This window comes from Lissotriton helveticus, chromosome 2_2 (genome assembly GCF_964261635.1).
Source record: "Lissotriton helveticus chromosome 2_2, aLisHel1.1, whole genome shotgun sequence".
Lineage (NCBI taxonomy): Eukaryota > Metazoa > Chordata > Amphibia > Caudata > Salamandridae > Lissotriton > Lissotriton helveticus.
In genome coordinates, this window is record NC_136060.1 from 477,933,240 (window position 1) to 477,960,164 (window position 26,925).

Sequence of the window (26,925 nt, forward strand, 5' to 3'; positions counted from 1 at the left end):
GCTCCAGCTATGGAAATCTAGGAAGAAAGGAGCTAGGGGTACACTTAAGGCAACAGACCAGGGTAGAAGGTGAAGGTGGGCACAGATCACGCCAGACTCTTTTTACGAGCCCTCTTAGACAAGTGCAATAGGGAATTAGATATTTGTGCAAAAGGGCAGTCAGCTCCATGGATCATTCTTGACGCTTTCTCAGTTATCTCACGTTCCATTGGGGATCTATTAAGGGCTCAATGTACCCGATTGATCACGTCCCGAGATGGTTCGAAGGTAATTATTCTAGAGCAGCCAGTAAACTCAGGGGAGTGTTAGGCACCAAACTTCTGGATCCCGCCTTAGTAAAAGCCTGTAGAGGACAGTATAAAGCAGAATTAGTAAGGCTCAAGGCCGAGTTGAGGGATGAGGCTTGGAGTAGGCTCTCTGGAACTCCGCATAGCTCCGCTGTGCCGCCTGCCTCCACCCCTCTATTACGATATGCCTTAACACTGACTTAAAACAATTAAAAATCACTTACCTTTTAACCGAGGCGTCCCCGGGCTGCCCTCCTCCTCTTCTTCGCCATTAAAAATACTGCTTAAGAAAACTGTGCATGTGCGCACGCCTGCGCAAGAAATGCGCATGCGCAGTTTTCTTGAGCAGTATTTATAATGGCAAAGGAGAGGAGGCGGTCAGCCCGGGGGCGCCGCGGTTAAAAGGTAAGTGTTTTTTTATTGTTTTAGGTTAGTGTTAAGGTATATCTTCATATGGGGTGGAGGCGCGCGGTGGGCCAACTCAGCTCCGTTGCGGAGTGTGTGGAGTTTTCCCTACTCCACGGGCGGAGCAGAATTCTCCACCCACGGTTAGTTAATAGCCTTTTTAGGGCTCGCCTATTAATATCCCACAGGGATATAATAGGCGAGCCCTATTGGGGTGAAACCAAGAGCTAAACTGAAGCAAAGCGTTTTCATCAAGTGCACGTCCTCGTGCACGAGCTTGCCCGAGCCTTCCAGCAGCATTTCTCCTCCCCTTACCATTTGCTCCTGCCTCCGAGAGCTTCAAAGGGATCTGCTTCCCCGCCCACTGCTTCACACTTCACACTTCACGGCCGCCAGGCCATCAGTCGCATTTCTCCTTCCTTCGTGCCCAGCCCCCGTCCCAGCGCTGCTTTGTTCTAAAGTCCATCTGTGGCTCCTCTTAATCTCGTCCATCTTCCCTTTCTTTCCCTTGCCTTCGATCCCTTCATGCCCTCTCTCTTCCACCCGACGCTTTGCCTCCCCTCCCTTCTTCTTCTTAGAAAAGTCATTTTCTAAGGCCTACATAACTTTCAAGAAGAATAAAAGTTCTCTCGTGTTTGCAGTTGTTTATTCCTGCATTTCAGGAAACATAAAAACAAATGAACAGAGAGGATAGTATTCTCTATGTCATCTGCACTACATGTGTTTTTCTGACTTTTAAATTTGTGAACATTTGCACATTTTCCAGTTGTATTTCCAGAATTTACACGTTTTTAGTATTCTTGGGATTTCACACACATTAGTACTTTATTAAAACACACACGGGTGGATTTTCTCTGAGCAGATTTTATTTTATTTACTAAAATCGTGCTCCTTCAATTGTGACACTTTTTGAAAGTCTGCCATGTAGTCCGCAAAATGTTCCGCTTTTCCGACGAGTGGTCGGTGTTTTCTTTACAAGATGAGAAAAAGATATGAGCTGCAACAAAGAGGGTGTCCTGTAATGTAAACTCATCCCAGAAGCACCTATAACAAGCATTTGCAATGCAATAGGTCTCGCATTTATGCAAGTTTGAGCTATTGACATTGTAAATGACTGCCTTTTCTTTGTTTTTAAAACTTAAATAAAAGGCAGTCATTTACTATGCCAATATTTAAAACTCGTGTAAATGCGAGACCTATTGCATTGCAAATGCTTGTTCTGGTAGGAAATGCTGTAAAGGCTCTTGATGCACACATTACTGAGGAGGAATGGGTTTGTCATTTCGAAGAAATGTTAAGCCGACCGACAGAAGCTAATTTAGGTGATTGTAAGGGGGGTAGGTAAGTCGGCCCTTTTCATCTCAGCTAATGAGGTCAGCAAAGGTAATGAGGGATTGTCCAGAATTAAGATGCTAGGACCCGACGGCATACCCCTGGATCTTTATATATCTAACCCTCAGCTGTGGGTGGCAGTTCTTACTGCAATTATCAATGCAGCTATAATTGAGAATCGCAATTAAGGAATACCTCCCCATCCATTCCTATGGGCCTAGAGGCCCATAGGAATGAATGGAAAGACATTCTTAATTTGCAATTCATCATTAGAAATTCGCACATTAAGAATGCAATTTCAAGGGTGCAGGGGTGTCCTAAGGACACCCTGTTGCACCCCTGAAATCTGCTTAGAAGTACATTTTGCACACTCACATGCCCTAAGGGCATGTGTGTGTGTAAAATGGAACTTTGAAAAATGCACTTTAGTGCATTTTTCAAAGTTTTCGCAAATTACCATGAAGGTCAACTTCATGGTAATTTGCTCCCCTTATTTGCGAATTAGCAAATTTTTAGAGTTTGATGCATAGCATTTAAGGAATCTCAATTTGAGATTCCTTAAATGCAATCGCAATTTAAGAAATCACAATTTTGCGATTTCTTAAATTGCGAAAATTACAAAACTGTTAATGCATCCCAAAAATGGGAATTGCATTCGCAAACGGCCGAATTTTGCGGTTCGCACCATTTGCGAATGCAATTTCCTTTGATGCATGTGCCCCCATATCTTTTAGGGCTTTGTAGCTCATATGATCGTTTTTTATTGACTACAATTTGCCTTGATCTATTCCATCTTCTTCTTGCTCACCCATGAGGGAGCAATAAAGGCGAGATCTTGCCGCCCTGTGGCTGTGACGGCATGTCGACGCAGGACATTCTTAATTTTTTTATGTTCTGTAGTAATTAATGAGGTGCCAAAGAAGACCTTCTTAATCCCAAATTTAAAAAAAGCTAAGTTTAAACAAGGGAGTCCTGCTTTTAACTTTTTAATAATGCTATCAGGGAGCACGGTTTGGCATGTTCTTAGTTTTTTAAAGGCCTTAGTAGAGCTTAGATCGACCTGTGATTAAGCATTGTGGGTGGAATAATCTGGAAATGAAGTTATCTTGTACCTTTTTAATAAATTTTATCTGCATTTTTACTATGTGACCTATTGTGATGTTATTTTGACTTTAATCTTTTTTTTTACAAAAGCCAAATAAAGTTTTTGTTGTTGTTGTTACTGCCAAATGTATTGTAATTTCTTAAGCAATTAGGGCTTTAGCCATGTTTAAATCTCTATGGGAAATTGCACAGGAAACGCACAATGTTTTACCTCCCCTTTTCTCATCCCCTGCTTGACAGATCATCCCAAAACTTTCCATGCAGAATCAGACAAGATAGGCTATTTTTTGGGCAACATTTAGCAAACCAAAAAGCACTTTGTCTCTGGAAACTAGGTCCTAACTTTAGATAGATAGATAAATAGATAGATAGATAGATAGATAGATAGATAGATAGATAGATAGATAGATAGATAGATAGATAGATAGATAGATAGATAGATAGATAGATAGATAGATTTGTAGATAGAGACATATTATAGTTATGATTGTGTTTCTATAGGAAATGCCTTTTTATGTTATTGACAACTTAAGCGCCGTTTGATGAATCTTCATGTAATTTTCCCAAAAAGTGCTACTTTTAAACTAGTATAGGCATGGAAAGTTTTGGGATGATCCAGCAAGCGGGGGCTGTGAAAAAGGGGGTCCCAAAAACAGATTTTCTCCATTTATTTTTCTATAGGAACTTTAGAAACAGCTACAGCCCAAACCGCTCAACACCTTTACACTAAATTTGGTAGAAAGCTAGATCTCCACCCAGAAAGTGTGCTTTTCGTGTTAATCTGCTCAGTGGTTTTGGAGAAATTAAGGTTCAAAATGATTGTATGTATCAGGATGCAGAGGAGCCGTGGACCCAACAGATCTTAAGCTGAGATCTAATTGACTGCCTTCACTTCATCCAGGAAGTGGTGGCAGACATCTTAGGATATGGGACTCAGTCCTGAGTCCTAAACATTTTTTTTTTAAAGACACAAGGAGCAGGGTAGGACTACCACGGCCACCTATGACTGGTAGGGGGGCCTAGGGCCCCAAATTATTTTCTTTTTTTATTTTGCTGTGAATTCATGTAGGATCCATGAATCTGCAATAAAAAAAAATGAAACTAGTGGGCTCTAAGATATTTCTATGAACTCCGTCCCCACGGGTGGGCCAGGGCCTGGGATAGGCATGGTCTATATTTTAAGAGAGGTGAGCACTTGACCCACTACCTCAAGCCTCCAAGAGGCCCCAGGGTCAAATTCCCCCGTGGGTGATATCCTACTGAAGGAGAGGGGTGCCACGCCCTTCCTGAGCCAGGAGAGGCCTCAGGCCCCCCATCCATCAGGGCAGTGTAAAAAATGAATGGGAGGGGGCATGTGGCTCCTCTCCCCAAGCATGGAGAGCCCCAGGGACCCCATACCCTGGGGACATCTTTTAAATAAAGGGGGGCACCTTCCCTAAGCCATACAATGGTGGCTAAGACCCCCATTTTTGGGGCCAGCTCAGTGATGGGGTCCCGGGATCCCTAACCACTGGGACCCCATCTATTTCCCTGCTCGCTGGCTATAGCAGGGAAATTGCAAATGTTCTCCCACCGGGCGGGAACACAAAGCTGCTCCCACTCGGTGGGAGAAGAAAATATTCTTCTTTATTTGCTGTCAGCAAGGGAAATCCATTAAATCCATGGGAGCAAAATAAAAGTGCTCCTGCAAGGTGAGAACAATGCCGGCTCCCCCTGCACCCATGATGGGTGCAAGCAGGGGAGCTGTTAGGATTGTGGGGGCTCTAAGCCCCCTCCCACAGTCCTGGGGGTATGCCAATAAAGAAATTAAGCTGACATTCTTGTAGGTGCGGGTGGGCATACGTCGGAAACATCCTTTACAACGCAACTTTTACAACGCACTACCATTACGACGCAACTTTTACAACGCAAGTCATTACAACGAATTGCGCTGGAGGGCGCTCTAGGATAGGGAGTAGTTTAATTACTATCCAACACCTTCCCTACTATCCACGGGGACTGGAGTTAGAAAGGTAAATTAAACTATTTATTATCCAGCGCCCCCCAACGCAAGTCGTTGTAACGACTTGCGTTGTAAAACCTGCGTCGTAATGGCATGCGTTGTAAACGCATGCGTTGTAATGACATACATCCGCATACGTGGGCCCCGGGGCTCTCCTTATGGCCCCTAAAAAGAATAATGGCTCGGGATGTCCTGTGTAGACACAGAGTTACCTCATAAATTAAAAAAAATGCCAGCAACTGCGTAGCCCCATAGGGCTACTTGCTGGGAGCTGACGGGACTGTGGTGGTCCTGGGGCTTGCCCCACAGCCCTCTATAAAAAAAACAGTTGAGGAACCGGGACACCAGGAAAAATGATTACATGAACAAGTGAATAATAAATGAGTGGCCACAGCCGCTCATTTATTATTATCTGCTCTTTCAAGGGGCACCCTATACTGCCCTGGGAGGGCTATTTACATATATTTTGTTATTTGGTGATGTCCCTAGTTGGCACGGCTTCATCACTCAAATTATGTTTTTATGTTATGGGAGGCTGCAGGTAGTTCTGCAGTCCCCTCAGTCACAATAGAAAAAAGAACGTAAGTCGCCTGAGTCTTGAAACCATGGGGCATATTTACAACAAAGTGACAGGAAGCGGTGTTAGCATTCTTGGCTTAACGCCGCACTCCCCCACTTCAGAAACGCTGGGCTGCACCATATTTACAACAATATGGTGCAGCCCTTCATTTACCCCTGCGCTGGCGGTAAACTTAGCAGCCTAGCGCCAACGCAGGCACCCTTGCACCATAGTGCAAGGGTGCCTGCGTTGAGGGGAAGATTGTTCATGTTCAGGAAGGTCTCCGGTCCTGCAAATAAACAATCTTTAAATGATGTTTTATAACTTTTATATGTGCTGCTTAATGCAGCTCACATAGAAGTTGCAAAATATAATTGTTTGGGGATTCTTTATGTGCAGGAAGTGTCACATTCTTGCAGATAAACAATCAATGGAAATGTGCTGTTTCTATGTGTGCAGCACACATGGAAACAGCAAAAAGAGGAGAAATAAATCATTTGTCCTTGTTTCGCCTATTTAACCCCTCGGCTGCGCCGCCGATTTTGCACTTCCGCAAAATGGGCGGGGCCGCGTCGGCCATTGGCCGACGGCAGCACCAGCGAGGTAGTGCTGCCGTCGGCCAATGGCCGATGGCAGCATGGAAGGGGTTAAGACTAGGTTTTCCCTGGTCTTAGTTTTGCCATTGCCCCATATTTACACTGCCCTTGTAAATATGGGGCAGTGATAAAATCAATGAGTGTTGCGGTGGGACGCCCTCCGCAACACCCCTTACCCACCCCTTTGACACTAAGTAGAGCGTGAAAAGGTGCCTTATTTACCAGGCAGTGTTAAGACACGTTAAGTAGCTTAATGCTGCCTGGTAAATAAGGCAAAGCCCTATCTGGATCACAACGTCACTAAAAGTTACATTGTGATGGAGATAGGTGCTTGTAAATATGACCCTTTACTCTTGGAGAACTTATGATATTTTTCAAAAGCATTTGCCAAGCTGGAGATATTGCTCTGCAGCTGGGACTGCAGCGCCAGCTATGGGCCAGTTGTATGGTTGCATTTTATGCGGTCTGAAGATGTATCACATAAAATACAAGGCCTTCTTGTGATAAATGTTATGATTGCATTTTTTGGGGTATAAAATTGTTTTATTTTTTCTTAAAAAAATATTTATATATCAATGATTACTTATTTTCCGATATTTGAGTCCCAAAATGTAAGTATAAAAAGTATGGAGAAAAAAAAAATTACAGACATGCAATCACTAAACTTTATTAAATAAATAAGTAATCATAATAATAAATATTGCATTGAGTGCAGTATTGAAATATACATTATTGGTCAAATCTTTGGAGGAAGGTCGTAGATCTGCTTTTTAGACTGGGTGTTGGGTGCGGAGTGTGTTGGCTGCACCCCGGCCCTGTGGCCAATACCTATATGGCATGCGCAACGTGGGGTTGGTTGCTTGCCGAGGGATTGAATACAGGGCCGACCCCGGGCAGTACAAGGGATTTTCTTTAAGTATCATAGTAAAATACTAGCAATTCACTGAAAAAAACAAATGTTAAAGTAACGTAAAGTTAGGTGTAATGTTCAGTGACGACGTCATCTTTAAACCCTGAAACCATAGAAATTCACCAGTTATAGTTATCTCAAGTAACTGTAACTCGCACCCTTGCTATGCACTGATAATTACCCCACATATTACATCACTCATCATGACCTCTTCTATGACATCATCGATAATATCGCTGCCACATTTGCAATCGAATGAATGAAGAGAAAACTGTGCATGGCACAGCATGGGATATAGTTACCTTAGGGCATGAGTTATAGGGGCATATTATCAAAAAGTCATTTTGCGATTCTCAAATAGCGATTTTTTGCGAATCGCTATTTGAGAATCGCAAAATACTATGTATGTAGGATTTGCAATAAAATTTGCGAATCCTACATATTCCTTAATTGCGAATCGCAAATTGCGATTCGCAATTGAGGAATACCTCCCATTCATTCCTATGGGCCTAGAGGCCCAAAGGAATAAATGGGAAGACATTCCCAATTTGCGATTAGCAATTAGCGAATCACAAATTGAGAATGCAATTTCAAGGGTGCAGGGGTGTCAAAAGGACACCCTGTTTCACCGCTGAAATAAGCATGGGTGCACATGTGGCGCACATACATGCCCTAAGGGCATTCACATTGCACTTTGAAAAATGCAAAAAAAATCATTTTTCAAAGAAATCGCAAATTACCACCAACTTGAAGTTGGTGGTAATTTGCGATTCTTTAAAGCCAAATTGCACTTTTTTAGTGCTTCTTACATTGCATTTAAGGAATCGCAAATTTGTGATTCCTTAAATGCAATCGCAAAATAAGGAATCGCAAATTTTGCGATTCCTTATTTTGCACGCAGATTTGCCTTAATACATACCATTTGGCAAAATTGCATTCGCAAACGCCGAAATTCGGCGAATTTCGGCGTTTGCGAATGGAATTTTGCTTGATATATATGGCCCATAGTTCCCTGAGATATCTATAACGGGTTAATTTCTATAGTTTTTACAGTTTAAAACGTTACATTATTGCTGAACATTTCTCTAACTATAACATTACCTTAACCTTTGTTTTTTACTGAACAAAATGTGAGTGGTTACAGTTAAATCAGCGTTTCCATAGGAAATGCGTATTTTGTTTTGCTAATAACTTTGACGCCGTTTGACGAATCTCCCTCAAACGTTGCAAAACAAATGCTCTTTTTTTGCCTAGTTTGCGTATGGAAGGGTCTGAGCTGATCTGTCAAGTTGGGATTGTGAAAAAAGGGTGTTTTGATGCGCAGTAAGACAATTGTACGCATACAGGTTCAAGTCATCCAGAGTCACGACAAAGGGTGGACCTGGACTTAATGAAAAAGAGAACTCACGAGCTGTACAGAAGAGAAGGCTTTTCGTTCACTGGAAGCACTTGGTCGTCCATTCATTCAGTGAGCTAGGCAGCCACCCAGGTCCTTACGTGGGGTGCTACATTCTAAGGGGAAAAAAAAACAGAAATTGGAAAAATGTAAATAAGAATGGAATGGAAGTAGCATTTATAAAGCGCTTGGCTACCAATGGGCATCTCAGCGCTAAAAATAGCTGGGTCCACCAAGTTCATGGTTCACCAGGGGTGGCAGTTGCTGGCAGCTAATGTAGGGTCAGCCCTGACTGTTGGCCTGGATGGGCCCTGTGGTTTACAGACTGTCAGATATGTCCAGGCCTATTGGAGAAGTTGATTCATGCCCATGGAAGCATTTTTACGGGTGATCTGTAAATAAACATGGCAGTGTGGTTTCCCACATTCTTCAGGGCGCCTGTCAGCTGTTCTTCAACTGAGGTGGCTGTGACTTAAATGCTCAGGATGACATTGACAAAGCGGTGTCTATGCCACTGGGGTTGTATGTGGCTTTAGGCATCTATCAGGCGGTTATGCCACCAGCTCGCTGACCCACCTGACCTCATCCTGGGTTCAAGGCCCATTCAGCAAAGACAAATGTTCCGAGTATTAAGAGAGTTCAAGTCGAGTGTTTCACTAGGACTCAAGGGCCCTTTAAATCCTCTTGTAATTTGTCACGACATTGCAGCCGCTCTGTTTCCCCTCTTCGTAAACCTCCCTCTAATGCGGAATAACGGAGTTGGGATTTGTCAGGAGCATGGAAACATACATCTCGGCTCCCAGATTCCTTCTTGTTTTGCTTTTTTTCCCTCCATCAAGCATTGCGTAAGATTCCGCCTACGAATAATGTTCAAATTCCTGCAAGGAAATTATTAATCGACAAAATATTTTAAATATTTGGGGTCGCCAATATTTTATCGTAGTTTTTGCTTACTATGAAATGTATATCTATCCAGCTTTTAAAGACAATAATAAAGGAAATGACATGTGACCATATATAAAACTTTATAAATAAATACAAACGTTCAGTGAAAATCCAGCATGCCAGGCTTGTGTAGTAACAATGGTGTTCAAAAGTATATGATCCCGGTGTATTTTGCTGAGGCTGTAATACTATTTGGGATTTTCCCCACACTAACTGATTTCTGACCCCACCTAAATTTTGCACTGGGATTGACTTAACAAAGTGCTTAAGTAGAAAAAAAGTATTCCTCTTTAATATATATGAGGGAGGAGTCCTTTAACAACTCTGTCCAATGGCTGCTAACACAGGCCTCCAATCAGGCGGAGCGTTCACTGAATGACGGCATTCTTTCATACTAAGAAAAAGAATTAGAAGGGTCAAAAAAGGTTGTTTAACGACCACAACATCTCAAAACCCAACATATACTAGAAAAATAGTAGGAGATGTCTGGTCCAAGGAACTATTTGTGTGTCGTATTAAGACTAGAAATCCGAGGGACCATATAACCACATTAAGAAATGACACTGGGTTGAAAAATTCCCATCAGCCCACCCTTATGGCGGAATGTCATCATGTGGGATACGAATGGTAAATCCAAATCTCGCCCAATGCATCTAGTAATGATGCTGAGATGGATTATCGGAATACTTTTCTAACCACAGTGTATTTCTGATGGTGTGCAGTGCTAGTGAAAATAAAGTGAGAAAATAGGAAACTAAAATTGGCTACTAGGGCAAAAAATGTGTTTAATAAGTATTGTCCTAGTGTCAAAGTTTAAAACAACGCCTGATAGTTTGAAATTATAACTATACAATGGCGCAGTGCAGTGGGGTCAACATGTTTCAGCTCTAAGGGACAAACTGTCCAGCTTTCTTCAGGACCAGATAGTAATAGCGACTGCAAAACAAGTATTTACAAAGATGTGAGAATAAATCGTGAGGATAATTATACTCATATTGTGCAGAGACACATTAAATTACTCCTACCAGGAACTTGGATCCCCAATGTTTGCTGGTGGAAATGTAATCATTTGTCCTATCCCAGCGTTTTGTGGGAAGTAACCTCACCTCGCCCGGCACCCGCTCGGGAAAAAATGAGGCCCCGCTCTGTCCGGCGGTACCTCACACCAACGTCCGAGTGGGAGTGAAGGCATTCTTTCATACACCAGCCCCGCCCCTTAAAGGTACAAGGGTTACTTTGAAAAAGAAAAAATATCATTCATTGAATGGCATCCGGAGAGCATGCCAGGGGAGGCCTTAGGCATGTGCAAGCTGTGCACCTGCACAGGGCCGCCAAACCCCAGGGGCCACCATGCCAATATATATCCTTAATATAATAAACCTCTGAGGATGGATACATATTTGCGTGGCGGCCCCTGGCAGGGATTTGGTCACCTCTGGCTCTGTTCCACTTCCAAACACCCTGACCCCCCCCTCTTCACTGGCCTCCACGCTCCGCCCCGCCCGCACCCCCTCTTCCAGGGTCTCCTACCTACGTTCCCTGCCCAGGGCTGCCATGAGCCTAGAGCCGCCCCTGAGCACGCTTTTGTCCTCTAGACCAGGGTTCTCGAAAGTCGGTCCTGGAGGGCCGGATCCATGAATATTTTTAGCATTTCCACATTTAGATAAATGTAGTTATCTTAAAAATCTGGCATGGTTCTGGAGAACCCTGCTCTAGACCCGGTTGTCATAAATGACAAGGGTGTTTACATCTTTTTTAGCAATGAAACTAGACACTTTTAGGATCACAGCATGACATGTTAGGAGCACACATCCCAAAGGGGTCTGGAGAGGTGAAAGCTGTCCCATGGAGACAATGTGAGCTTCGGACACAGGGTGGCTTCACTCTCGAGTCAATGGTTCACAACTTCAATTGAAACCAGAAATTGTTGATATATTCCATTGAAATGTATCAAGAGGAAGGGAACGCCCCCTTCACCTACTGTCTTGCAATCAATCACAAAGGGTAGTTTGTAAATAGGAAACTCATTTCGGACTGGCAGAGTTCCTTGTAAGTTAAACTCTGCCTTTCCGCAGCCACAACACATGTGATTTTCTTTATCACATGAGGCACTCACACAAACCAGTATCAGTGCAGGCCTCCTTCCAGACATGGCTAGTTGCCAGGTAGACGTTGCTAGTTGCCAGGTAGACGGTATTAGTTGCCGTGTACCTCCACATTATAAGTTCTCTGTGAGCACATTACCAGTTCCCAGCAAGGACATTACAGTCAGCTTCCTGTGAGCGCATCAGTGTACGTACAGCGTTAGCTTACCATTACCATCGCGCCGTGAGCTCACTATTGACAACTATGGGCTCGATTATATTTGCAAGTACCTTTCAAGCACATTGGTGCCAGTTCCAGAGAGTTCAGTGCTGCTATTCTAAACTTGCTCCCTACTTCCATTCCTCTGCTAGCACACTACTTCTCAGTTGTCATCACTCCCTGTTCCCATATAGCTCATTGATGCCAGTTCCTTGGTTGTCCAATGTTGCCTGTTCCCAGTTAAATCATTACCGCTTGCCAGTAAGATCATCACTTCCAGTTACTGATAAACACATTATTGCTCATCCTCAGTTATATCATGATAGTCAGGTCCAGCTAGACCTCCTCCTCTTTTGTATATGCAATTTTGCACGACAGTTCAATAGCCTGGGGAACAGCTTCATGTAGGACTGGAGCCATGTCATCTGCCAACCATAATTCAGTTATGAAGAGTAAGTCAGGTTGTGTGTCAGTGAGTAGGTCATGGATGTGGTGCTTGTTTTTAGAGAGTGATAGAACATTTATTAGTAGGCAGTCTAGAGACTGTGTTTTGGTGGTGATATGACTTTGTTTTCTAGACTATTGAATAGTATTCTTTGAACTTGTAGCAGATGTGATATTAGTGCTGGTATTAACTGTATGAGGATAGCAATAGTGTTTTTGTCTATATTGTAATCCTTTCCAACAGGCCTAGAAGGCATTTTGTGGGGGCAACAAGTGTAGGTGGTGGAGATTAGGGGTAGCTGGTAAACTCTTCTTCTCTGGTGGAGTTTATGCAGAGTTTTGCTCACGCGTGGCTCGCCAATGTTTAGTTGCGAAGTGCAAGCGAGAGAAAACGAGCGCTAGACCGACTCCCTGAGAGAATTCTTAACACGGCGGGCATGACAGGTTGCTAATGCTTGTGTTGAGAAAGTTGTTGCTCACATTACAAAACATTAAAAAAGCAAGTGCTTGATTAGAAAATCTACCTCAGAGGCACCCTCATCTACAGACCTCCGGGACCACGCACACAATTCAGCGTAAGACATCACGGACTTCATCAGCCCGCACGCCCTCCGCTCCGCTGACTACATCCTCCTTGGAGACCTCAACTTCCACCTGGAGAACAACAAGGACCGCAACACCGCCGCCCTACTGGACAACCTCGCCAACCTAAGACTCCAGCAACTGGTCAACACCCCCACCCACTACGCCGGCCACACGCTTGAGATAGCGCAAATCGAGAAAAAAATTAGAAGTGCACCATATTTACAAGCACGTTGCATTAGTTTAGTAAAGATTACATAAGAGTGTCGAATTTATAGAGTGAAAATACATAAGAGTGTTTAATAAAATAGAATGCATATATCAGTGTGAAAAGCTAATGTAGAAGTGTGTAAAGATGTTATAATAATGTTGAAATACCATGTTATGTGGCTGTTGTAGAGGAGAATGTAACGCTGCTAAACGAAGAAATGTGTAGGCCACATGGCAGTTCACAGAGAATGAAAGGGGTTGTTACACACACACGTGAGATGGATTTAATATTATTGTAATTCAAAGTATTATTGATCATAGAACTGAAAATATGTTTTATAGAAGTGTTTCATATAACCATTGAGTGTAATAAGTTAGAATACTGTTTAGACTAAGAAATTAAAGGTTTATAGAGTGCACAGGCCCGTTTCATGTAATTCTAAATAGGCCTGAATAGATAAGTTCATTTCTTTTGATCTGCATGTGTTAGTTAGCGGAATGTCATGTTAAGCTTAAATTGTGGAGCCTGCTCGATGGTTTACGACTTAGAAGATATGGTGGAGGCCGGAATTTGGGGCCCACTGTACAAGTGTCTGTTTGCAGGTGCGAGGAGGTTCCAATCAAGAGAAGTGATGAATAGGGTTTTGTTCAGGGCGCCAGGCACAGGCCTGGAGGAGGCTTCAGGAATTTCCTGGGGGGTACCATCCTGCCGGAGAGGAGCCTGAGAAGCAAGGTCAACGCTAACGATGGGCCCAGAGGAGTATCAGCAAGGAAAATGCCAGAACTGACACAACGTGAGGGGCGTCTCTAAAGGGCGTTTCTATTGTAAATGTGATTTTGTATTAGGGACAGCACCCCTGGGTGGAGTTAGGGCAGATGGTCTGAGGAACCTAAGAGAGCGGATGGGTAGGCAGATAGGGTAACTGCGAGACACCGATTTACAACGAAGACTAAGGGAAGTGAGTGATCTTCTTTGGAAGTCACCACGGCTGACACCTTTTTAGGTTAAGATTTTACTAAGTAGGGATGTCACTTAGTCTAGTGTAGGGACAGTCTAATCTGGATTTTCTCCCTTTCTGTAAATGACTCATAAGCTACAGCTTGTGTCTATTCTTGCAACTCTGATGATTTTTGAATTGGTTTTGGTGATATTCTTCTGCCGACTAGGAGCATTTAGAAAATGTATGTTTGTATTGATACCAGTATATCTTTTGAACCTTATTTTGAGTTGTTTGTATCTCCAGTTAACTTTGGCTTTATAATAAACTTTTGAAACTTATTCGTAGTAAGTGGTTCTTTAGAGTGGTGTAAGTCCTTAACTGATTGACCTAGTAGTGGATTGCCTTTTACTCTATGACAGGTATCAACGGTTCAGTCGACCTGAGTTGGGATCTAGACCTATAGAAATAGATCAGAAATCCCGCCGTAACAGTTGGTAGCAAAGGATGGTTACCTTCTAGAGGAAGGTGATCTAGACTAGGTTAAGATTACCCCAAGGTCCCTATAGATCGAGAGATGAGCAGCGGAAGAATCGCCTGCCGAAGAAGGTGCTGACGGTGCGAGAGAAAAGCTGCAGGGTCGGACGAGAGTGAGTATAACAAGGGTCATGCGTTGACAGATTGCGGTGTTTTGTGTTGTATTTGTATTGTAATGTCATGCGGAGTTGAATGCCTGTAGTGTGAGTGAGAGAGGGTTGTGAGCGCGCGCAACCTGGCTGGGGGAAAATCTTAAGTTCGGGGAAGAGCTTAAGTGGTTCGGGTTTATCGAACATCCAGAGTAGTTGTCGACCATAGTAAAGGGGGTCATGAGGTACCATTGATCGCCCGCAGGACCGAGATAGGGGGAACGCAAGAGTGAGTGTGTGGGTAACGGACGCAGGTCGAAAGTTACCGTGTGTAAGAAACCTATCAGTTAAGGCGATTGTCTGGACGTACACGGAAAGACATTTCGTCAGTTAAGGTGACAATTACAGTTAGACTGTGGGCGTACAGTCAAGGAAAGTGATCGCTTGGTCGGAAGTAATCATTTTTCAGAGTATGAATGGGACGCATGCATGACCGTGAGACGAGCGGAGAAAGGAGGGGAACTGCTGCGAAGGGGGACGAGTGACGTCAGCGAGAGCCGCGCTGAGATAGGCCGGTTGGTGTGAAGCCGCGCTGAGATAGGCCGGTTGGTGTGACGTCAGCGAAAAGCCGCGCTGTTATAGGCCAGTTAGCGAGAACCGCGCTGGGATTGGTGGATTGTCATCAGGAAGTAAACGAACGCGGAGAAAATAGAAATTTTGTAGATTTTGAACATGAAATGTTTTAAATGTTTGAGAGCGATCTTTAAGAGAAAAAGAAGAGAATCTTATTACGGGGAAGAGGCACCACCAGCGGGTACACCAGCTCACTATATGGCAACGAATGTTGGGTTGCATACTATACTGTGGCTTGGTACTTGGAGTAAGATTACAGAAGGGAATGAGGAACTGACTTTTCCGAAATACTGAACGTTTAGACTAGAGGTGTTGCATCAGCTGAAAGCAGTTATGTCCTCATTGAGACCTTTGCCTAGACCAACACAATTTGAGGCGCTTAATGCGTGGATTAGGGCGGCGCATGACAGGAGTCAGAACAGACGCCAGGAAAGGGTAAGGCGATCAGTAAGGGCAGTGCAAGATGCCAAATGGGATGCGGAGGCCAAGAGATGGAGGGTACAGACGATTGAAGTGGATAAGTTGTACCCAGTGAGAGAGGTTACCGGAGAAAAGAGACCCATAGAAGAGGATGATGAGAGCGAGTCGGAGGATGGTCTAATAAATAGGTTGTTAATAGATAGACCGCCTCCGGACAATAGGGAGATAGAAGGTACTGAGCTCTCAAGGGAAGATAGAGTTGACATAGAAGAGAACAGGCCACTCCCTATAACGGATTGGGTACCTACCAAAGGTGAGGAGACACCTCAACATAGTCCTGTACAGAGAGTAGTCGGAAGGGTTGTGGTGCAGAAGATGCCAGCGACGGAGAGGGTTGAGTCTTATGGATTGCCAGATGCTCTTCAAGTACCCGTTACCATAGGTCCTATAGTGTCAGTTTATCACCCAGAGAAAGGGAGAGAGGAAGAACAGGTACGGCTAGACAGAGAAAGAGTTGAGATGGAAAGAAGGAATAACACGACAAATGCCTGGAGGAAATTGCCAGGACCGATAACGTGGAGCACCCCATTGGATTCAGCAGTGGATCCCGTAACAGAACAGGGGGGTCAGAGAGGACCGATGGACCTGAGGGGGCCACGGCCGAAATCCTATAAAGAGTTGAGGGCTCACTTGAAGGAATGGGATAGGTCCACAGAAGCACAGAGCAACAGGTCAAGAGCAGAAGCTGAATGGGGAAGTCGAGGCAACGGGACATTATCTCACTGCGGGGCTAGCGAAAGCAGTCAGGAGTGGGACGGTAAAAGTCAGGAGAGTAGAGGAGTTATACGTCATATTGACGGTGGAAATGGGCAGGAGCAAAAAGGTAGAAGTGCGGAGTGTGGAGAGACGTCTCGTCTCATTCAAAGTGAGGGAGACCAAAGGACACAAGAGTACAGGGATAGGTTTAAGTGCACTCTCCACGCACCTGATGATAATGTACAGTACTGGAATTGTGGGAACATGGGGAACCGCGAAGGATCTTGCCATGCGTCGAGTGGTCAGAGATCACAGGCAAATTGCGAAGGCATGGGGAATAATGGAATGTCTTACCATGCACCTAGAGAAACCAGGCAGAACGGGAAATGTGGGACTATGGGAAATAGAGAAGTGTTTCACTATACACCCAGAGAGGATGGAACTGCATGGGACCTGGAGAGGCGGGAGAATGAGAGGACTCCCCATAACACGCCTGAGCCCAGACGTAGGACTCAGAGCTGTGATGGGAGAGATGTAAATGGACTCTCTAGAGACAGCATACTGAAAGCTGTGATAAAAGCCAAAATACTCGATGTGACCAGCTTAAAATCTGACCTGGACGAGAAAATAGATGGTGTGTTGCCTTTAGAAAGGATTGACATGTACAAACAAGATGAGCTGCTGTTCATAGCAAAGGATGTTACTCGGAAGGCAAGAGCAACGCATGAGAAACTGTCTGAACTGGCAGACAAGTATATGGTAGATTTGTCCAGAACAAAGGCATTGCAGGGTAACCATAGGTTGCATTATTCAGATCAGGACTTAGATGAGAGGAGGACAACTGGATTAAAAACACACATAAGGGAACTGATCACAGGAATAAGAGCATGGAGAGATCTGGACAAATGGGAAGAGAGGTGGTCCAAAAAGGGAACTGTTAGGCGGAGCGCGAATGTGATGTCTCCGGAGGGAAGGCTACTGCAGATGGAGGCATTCCCTTTGTGAGAAATAGCGAATGGGAGTTATGTACACGTGCCCTGGAGTAGGGGAGATTTGGCTGCATTCACCAACTCATTTCTGAAGTTAAGGGAAAATCCCGTAGAGTGGTACAAGCAGGTAGAGAGGTTTGTCAAGATTTCAAAAGTATTGTGGATTGATTTGAACACTTTATTTGACATTGTGGTCCCAGGAGACTTGTGGATAGCATGCAAGGTTAGTGTCGAATGGCCAACTGCAGAACCAGAAAGTGATGCTCGTACTAATGGACCGTCAGAAAGTGTAATGATAAAATATGAAAGGGTGATGACATGGCTGAAGGATAAGGTGCCACCACAAGATATAGATTGGGTAAAAATAGACCGAACAAGACAGGAACCCAAGGAGACAGTTCATGAGTTTTATGAGCGATTGCTGAAAACGTTCAAACAATACAGTGGTTTAGATGTAATGGATCCCAAAGATATAGGACAGTTTGTATCGAAGTTCGTTTTGGGGTTGAGACCTGATATTTGTTTGATGATTCAGCAACATTTAATTTGTTGGCAAAACAAACCATTGGATGAAATTTTGAGATACGCAAGGTATTGCAGTGATGAAATAGATTCCAAAGCAAAGAAACTAAAGGAGAAACTGATGATGGTACAGATGCAGTCGGCTGGAAAGGGTGGACAGCAGCAACAGGGAACAGGGACACTGGGACGGAAACCAAATAGTCAGAATAAGGACAGCGAGGAAAACTCAAGACCTAGAATAGACATTGCTACATTGAAAAAAACGACAAAGTGTCACCAGTGTCACCAGGTGGGACATTGGAAACGCGAGTGTCCCTATAACCCTGAAAACGGAGAGCTAGAAGTAGAGGAGGAGGAAGTTCAAGAAGTTCCAGTTCAAAGGGTGACAGGGCCAAAGAGTAAGGTGGCCAAAGGGGGGACTTCGGCTCCACGAGCCCAGTTCCCGCAGCCACCAAAGATTACGACAGGGAGAAAGATCTATAGACAAATGCCTCTTTTTATAGACGAAGAAGAGTGTTACTACGTTGATCCATTGACGGGACGACGTGTAAGTAGAGAGGAGGACTGTACCCTCGGGGCAGTTCTAGAGGTGGATCAAAGAGGACCGTTTGTTGAGGCAGAAGTGGCAGGGTGTCCTACAACATTCTTAGTAGATACCGGAGCTACTCGATCAACTTTGAGATCGGCAGTGGTTCCAGATCTACCAATGTCGGGGGAAACTATTCAAGTGGTAGGAGTCGCAAATAGGAGAATGACCAACCCTTTGACGGAACCAGTGCTAGTGAGAATAGGAAACCACAACTATGAACAACAGTTTGTAGTATGTGATTCTAGTCCTGTGTGTCTGTTAGGAAGGGACTTATTGTGCAAACTGAACTGCACAATATACTGCACACCTCAGGGAGTAGAGGTACAGACTACAGACGAGGATGCTACCTTTAAAGTTGCAAATTCGAGAGTATGCGTAGAACTGTATCCTACCCTGACTGTGGGGGACCTTCCTCGGGACTTGCGAGATGCAGTGTCATCAGAGGTATGGGATTTTACTGGAGAAGAGATAGGATTGATCAAAGGAGCAGAACCAGTGAAGATCATGGTAAAACCAAATGTTGAATATCCAAGAACGCCTCAATACAAATTGACCCCGGAGACGATTGCAGGAATAAAACCCGTAATCAACTCTATGATTCAACAGGGAATACTGAAGGAAATCGTGGGTAGTCCATGCAACTCCCCGATTATGGGTTTGCAGAAACCTAGTGGGAAATTTAGAATAGTGCAAGATCTTCGAAAGATTAATAACATAGTTGTTTCATGTTGTCCAGTGGTACCGAATCCATCAGTGATATTGTTCCAGATACCATTCCAAGTTGAGTGGTTCACAGTGATAGATCTACGTCAGGCTTTCTTTTCAATCCCATTAGATGAGGAGAGCCAGTATCTTTTCGCTTTTAAGCTGGAAAATCGTGTCTTAACATGGTGTCGTATCCCACAAGGGTATACAGAAAGCCCATCAATTTTCAACCAGCTATTGAAGAAAAACCTTGAAAGTCTAGTACTGCCACAGAACTCGGTTCTGGTCCAGTACATAGACGACCTACTTGTTGCGTCAGGAACAGAAGAAGCTTGTAAGATAGATACCATCGCTTTGTTGAACCATTTAGCTGAAAATGGGCATAAAGTATCTCCGAGCAAATTGCAGTACTGTCTGACAGAAGTACAGTACTTGGGTCACCGGATAGAGAAGGGAAAGCGCAAGGTGTCACCAGATAGGATAGAGGCGATAATGAAGATGAACGCGCCTACGACACAGAGAGAAGTCAGGATGTTCCTAGGGATGGTGGGTTATTGCCGACAGTGGATAGCTAACTTTTCCCTGAAAGCAAAACCCTTACAAAAACTGACGCACAAGGAGGTGAGTGATCCGGTACCATGGGACAAGGATTGTTTGATGTCATTCCTACAGCTGAGAGAGGACTTGTGCCGTGCTCCAGCTTTGGGGATGCCTGATTACGAAAAGCCATTTTCACTTTACTGCTGCGAAAGAGAAGGTTGTGCTTTGTCAGTTTTAGTACAAACTCATGGAAAGGCCCGTAGACCAGTTGCATACTTTTCGGCTACTTTAGATCCGGTAGTCGCAGCGTTGCCCGGATGTCTCAAATCCGTTGCTGCAACAGGTGTCAGCATTGAACGGTGTGAAAATATAGTTATGGGACACCAATTAGTGGTGTATGTACCTCATTCTGTAGAACTGCTAATGACCAGGACCAAGACACAGCACTTAACCAATAATAGGCTCACGCGCTACGAGCAAGTTATTCTTGCTGCGGAGAACGTGACCATTAAGAGGTGCTCTGTTTTGAATCCTGCTACATTGATGCCACTTCCTAATGATATAGAAGGCGAAGAATGTGAAGATCATGATTGCCTTGATGTGACTGAACTATGCACCAAGCCAAGACCAGATATTGTGGATGAGCGGTTGACTGACCCTGACGAAATTTTCTTTGTTGATGGCTCATGTTTAAGAGACGATACTGGTCGGTTGAGAGCAGCTTATGCTGTTTGCACCATTACTGGAGTTGTGGAAGCCGCTTGCCTGGAAGGAGTACACTCCGCTCAGGTAGCCAAAATCATTGCATTGACACATGCCTGTTTAGCAGGTAGCAAAATTAGAGTCACCATTTATACCGATAGCAAATATGGTTTCGGTGTAGTTCATGATTATGGGCAATTGTGGTCTCAGAGAGGTTACATGACCTCCTCTGGTTCGCCTATTCAAAATGGGGAATTTGTGCGACTGTTGTTAGAAGCATTACAAGGTCCAGCAGCAATTGTGGTCGTTAAATGTATAGCCCACACCAAAAATACAGATTTTGTGTCGCAAGGTAATCGATATGCAGATGAAGTTGCCCGCTACTGCGCGGAGCAATGATATTCTTTCACGGAAGTGGAAGTAGGAGGGACTCAGGAAAAGACAGAGTTAAACATGATGCTAGAAACAGTTGATACTTGGGATGATTTAAAAGACCTGCAAGAGAAAGCACCTGATACTGAGAAAAAGGCATGGGAAACAGCAGGTTGTGTGAAAAGTGAAATGGATTTGTGGGTTTCAGCAGATGGAAGGGCAGTATTACCTGATGAGCTAGTGAGTCCAATGGCACGACAGATACATGGTCCAGTACACTTAGGAAGAGATGCCATGCTGAGGTTATTTAGGCAGACTTGGTATAAATCTAGGTTTAGGATTGCAGCAGAAGCAGTGTGTCGGAGATGTGTCACCTACCAGCAATTGAACGTAGGGAAAAGAACACCAGTTACAATGAGTCACATTGGGAGGCCTGGGGGGCCTTTCAACAGAATGCAATTAGACTTTATTGAGATGCCAAAAAGCAACCGCCTCAGGTATGTTCTGGTGGTTGTATGCATATTTTCCAGATGGGTCGAAGCATACCCTACACGCAGGTGCGATACACTCACAGTAGCAAAGTTGTTGCTTAGAGAGTTGATCCCGTGCTTTGGGGTGCCGACCTCTTTGGAATCAGACAGAGGAACTCATTTCAACAGCGAAGTTGTGAAGATGCTTTGCTCTGCATTGAACATTGATCAGAAGTTGCACTGTAGCTATCGACCAGAGGCTTCAGGTATCGTGGAGCAGATAAACGGAACTCTAAAATCCCGAATAGCCAAAGTATGTTCATCGACGTCCTTAAGCTGGCCTGATGCTTTGCCCTTGGTACTCATGAGTATGCGTAGCACACCAGACAGGGGGACAGGTCTCTCTCCACATGAGGTTTTAATGGGGAGGGCAATGAGACTTCCGTCTGTTCCAACTACAGCTTTGTTGAATATTACAGATGACCTGATCTTGGATTATTGCAAGGAACTTTCTGATGTCATTCATTCTGTGTCTCTTCAGGTGCAGGCTGCTGAAGTTCCATCTTCAAGAGACCTGTGTCACGACTTGTGCCCTGGAGACTGGGTGCTTATTAAAAAGCACGTCCGGAAGAACTGCCTAGATGTGCGTTGGAAGGGGCCCTACCAAATAATCTTGACAACGAATACTGCTGTAAAGTGTGGAGGGCTGCCAAACTGGATCCACGCTTCCCATACTCGAAGAGTTCCAGCACCCTTAGAAGAAACAGCTCCTCTCACAGATGAAAATCCAGCTGTGGACGGCGAACCACTAGAGGGGATCAGTCAAGCTGTGGGGGTGTCGGAAGAAGTTGGGAAATTGAGAAAAGGTTTATAGGGCAAGTGGATGATCGGTATAGGAGACAGAAGATTTTAAAAGCTTCAGGCCAATGGAAAACAGATTGGACAGAGGAAGAAAGATCACACCAAAGAAAGGGTAGTAATGGTCCAATAGCTTTAGATCGAGAGAAGAAAGGGAAACTGTGTATATATAGGGGTAAAACCTATGATGAGAATGTGTTTGTGGGAGAAGTAAATTGTGAACATGCTTTCCAATTAGAGTATTATACAAAAGATTTCTTGAAGGGAATGCAGGTGATCCCGAATGTATATTTTGTTTGTGGAAGAAATGCCTACGTGAAACTACCGGATAATTGGTATGGATCATGTTACTTAGCAATTGTCTTCCCCAAAATATACCATGCTAAGGATCTAGAAATTATAGAGGGAAGAACTCAAGCTAGAGGAAGAAGGGATGTAAGCGATGAGGAGGTAGTTGGAGACGTATTTGGTGCTATGTTTCCTCTTTTAGGGATAGTACTGAATGATGTCAAGATCAGAAGGTTGGCAACAGTTGTAGATAGGTTGTCCGCCAGTACTGCTAGATCATTAATGCTGGTGGAGGGAGAGATGCAATCGATAAGGGCAATGGTTCTTCAGAACCGACTTGCTCTAGACGTTCTGAAAGCCAAAGAGGGAGGAGTCTGTAAGGCTTTGAAGGTTCAGGAATGTTGTACTTACATTCCAGACAATTCAAAACCTCTAGAAAAGTATATACGGAACATCACTGAAATTCATCATGAAATTGAGGATTTGACACAGGTAAATGTGTGGGAAAAAGTAGGTCATGGAATGGGTAAAGTTGGAGGTTGGTTTGCCAACCTAGGAAAGGGTTTCATTTGGTACATACTGAAACCTATCATCATAATAGTGATTTGTATAATCACTTTGTGGGGATTGGTGCGGCTGTACCAATGGTATAGATCAAACAGATTGCAGAGATCCATGAGAGAGCAAGAAAGGAGATTAGCTACGATGCAGGATAATCAGTACAGGAGTCTGAGGGCTCTAGAGATGATGAAACGAGAGAGTACTGCAACGAGTTCAGTTTGATTTAGGTCATACCTCAGGGATGGTGTTGTGATGGTGATGACTACTAAACGTCATCAAAGGGGGGAACTGAGAGAGCGCAAATCGAGAAAAAAATTAGAAGTGCACCATATTTACAAGCACGTTGCATTAGTTTAGTAAAGATTACATAAGAGTGTCGAATTTATAGAGTGAAAATACATAAGAGTGTTTAATAAAATAGAATGCATATATCAGTGTGAAAAGCTAATGTAGAAGTGTGTAAAGATGTTATAATAATGTTGAAATACCATGTTATGTGGCTGTTGTAGAGGAGAATGTAACACTGCTAAACGAAGAAATGTGTAGGCCACATGGCAGTTCACAGAGAATGAAAGGGGTTGTTACACACACACGTGAGATGGATTTAATATTATTGTAATTCAAAGTATTATTGATCATAGAACTGAAAATATGTTTTATAGAAGTGTTTCATATAACCATTGAGTGTAATAAGTTAGAATACTGTTTAGACTAAGAAATTAAAGGTTTATAGAGTGCACAGGCCCGTTTCATGTAATTCTAAATAGGCCTGAATAGATAAGTTCATTTCTTTTGATCTGCATGTGTTAGTTAGCGGAATGTCATGTTAAGCTTAAATTGCGGAGCCTGCTCGATGGTTTACGACTTAGAAGATATGGTGGAGGCCGGAATTTGGGGCCCACTGTACAAGTGTCTGTTTGCAGGTGCGAGGAGGTTCCAATCAAGAGAAGTGATGAATAGGGTTTTGTTCAGGGCGCCAGGCACAGGCCAGGAGGAGGCTTCAGGAATTTCCTGGGGGGTACCGTCCTGCCGGAGAGGAGCCTGAGAAGCAAGGTCAACGCTAACGATGGGCCCAGAGGAGTATCAGCATGGAAAATGCCAGAATTGACACCACGTGAGGGGCGTCTCTAAAGGGCGTTTCTATTGTAAATGTGATTTTGTATTAGGGACAGCACCCCTGGGTGGAGTTAGGGCAGATGGTCTGAGGAACCTAAGAGAGCGGATGGGTAGGCAGATAGGGTAACTGCGAGACACCGATTTACAACGAAGGCTAAGGGAAGTGAGTGATCTTCTTTGGAAGTCACCACGGCTGACACCTTTTTAGGTTAAGATTTTACTAAGTAGGGATGTCACTTAGTCTAGTGTAGGGACAGTCTAATCTGGATTTTCTTCCTTTCTGTAAATGACTCATAAGCTACAGCTTGTGTCTATTCTTGCAACTCTGATGATTTTTGAATTGGTTTTGGTGATATTCTTCTGCCGACTAAGAGCATTTAGAAAATTTATGTTTGTATTGATACCAGTATATCTTTTGAACCTTATTTTGAGATGTTTGTATCTCCAGTTAACTTTGGCTTTATAATAAACTTTTGAAACTTATTCGTAGTAAGTGGTTCTTTAGAGTGGTGTAAGTCCTTAACTGATTGACCTAGTAGTGGATTGCCTTTTACTCTATGACAGGTATCAACGGTTCAGTCGACCTGAGTTGGGATCTAGACCTATAGAAATAGATCAGAAATCCCGCCGTAACACGCTTGACCCCGTCTTCTCATCCAGCAAGCACATCACCTACAGCCACTCCACCGGACTTCACTGGACCGACCACAGCTGCGTCCACTTCAGCTTCAGAAGAACCACAACCCACCACCACCCGCCCCAGGTTCCCCACAGAAGCTGGAGCAAGATCACCGCCGACCAGCTCACAACCTCCCTCAGCCAGAACCCACTGCCAGCGCAACGGACCCAAACGAAGCAGCCCGCAACCTCACGCAGTGGCTGACCGCCTGCGCCGATGACCTTGCACCACTGAAGGACCCTCCCAGCAAACCCAGAAGCAAGAAGGCATCCTGGTTCACCGACGAACTCAAGGACTCCAATAAGACCTGCCGCACCCTCGAGAAAGCCTGGCTCCGCGACCAGACCACCGACAACATGACCGCCCTCAAGCACGCCACCCGCAAGCACCACCAGCTTATCCGCACCACCAAGAAGAAATCCCTGAAGTAACGACTGGACATCAATGCCCACGACAGCAAGGAACTCTTTAGCATCGTCAAGGAGTTCTCCAACCCCAGCACCGGCAACAACGACATCACTCCATCACAAGACCTCTGCGACTCCCTCGCCTCGTTCTTCCACCGCAAGATCGCCGACATCCATAACAGCTTCAGCGCACCACCCACTCACCCCACCGTCGAACCAACGCCCCCCACCACCACCCTCTGCACCTGGACCACGGTGACCACCGAGGACACAGCCCGCACGATGAACATCATCCACTCCGGATCACCGACCGACCCCTGCCCACACCACGTCTTCAACAAGGCCGACTCCACCATTGCACCACAACTCCGGAACATCATCAACACCTCCTTCAACTTTGCATAGGGAAAAAAACTAAATATAAATGAATAATAGCATTCATCATTATAACCAATGGAATATAATCTATAATCAATAACAACAATTAAACTGTATGAAAAGTGAATGACTGAAAACATGTGATGAAAAAGAGAGCAAGAGAGAAGGAGAGACTATAGGAGAGCGTCCGAGAAAAAAGAAGAAAGTTGAAAAAAAACAAGAAAAGAATGAGATCAAAGGGACGTGGAGAGAGAAAGAACAGGAAAAGAGAAAGGCTTAGAAGAAAGATATGAAGGAAGAAAAATGACTTACTAAACATCCAGGACATGTACGGGAAGGGAGGATGGAGGCCACATAGAACAATGAAGGGATCGAAACAAGTGGGGGAGGGCGGAAAGGAGAGACGACCCAGCAGACTCCAGGGATAAGATGAGGGGAAAAACACGCAAGGTAACGATCTGTAGGAATAGAAACAAAATAACAGCTAAAAATTGAGAATATTAAATGATATAAAGCAATACCTAATGACTAATAATCAAGAAACACAGATGCGTGCAGAAATGTTCTGGAATTATAGTAATGAACATCAAGTGGAGTGGGATGTAGATGCCAGATCCATCGCAGTTGAACCATGTGAGTAGAGAAAACTTTTCAATTTCAATGGGTTTTCATATGTAGTGGTTCTATTGTTTAGAGTCACCTTGAAAAGACAGGGATGAAAGAGTCCAAAACGTGCTCCAAGCGAGCGCAGTTGAGGGCGCATAGACAAAAACTCCTTGCGTCTATCAGCAGTGGCCTTGGCATAATCCTGAGAGAAAAAAAGAGGGTTACCTGACCAAATAATTTGCTTCATGGTTTTTGCAGCTGATAGAATCTTGAGTAGATCAGTGTGTTCAAGGAAGTAAATGATAACACCCCTTGGTTTTCTAGCAGTAGTGGTGGACATCGCATTTGGAGGGGTCCAAGACGGTGCACCCTCTGTATATTGAGATTGGTGCTATCTGGTAGTGAAAGAACTTTTGGTATGAATGTCTTAAAAAATACAAGGGGGTCCGACCCCTCAGTTCCCTCCGGAAGACCATAAATTCGTAAGTTATTCCTTCTGTTTCTATTTTCTAAATTTTCGAGCTGTCTATGCAAACCCACAACCTGCGCACATAACGGGTCAATTTTAGAGACAGAAGAAGACAAGGAAGTAACCTCCTGCTCTAATTGGATAACCCGACCATCTACATTTAATAATTTCTCCGTAAGCGTTTGGAGTGTGCTTCTGGTCTCGTCAATGAAGGGACGCAATGCT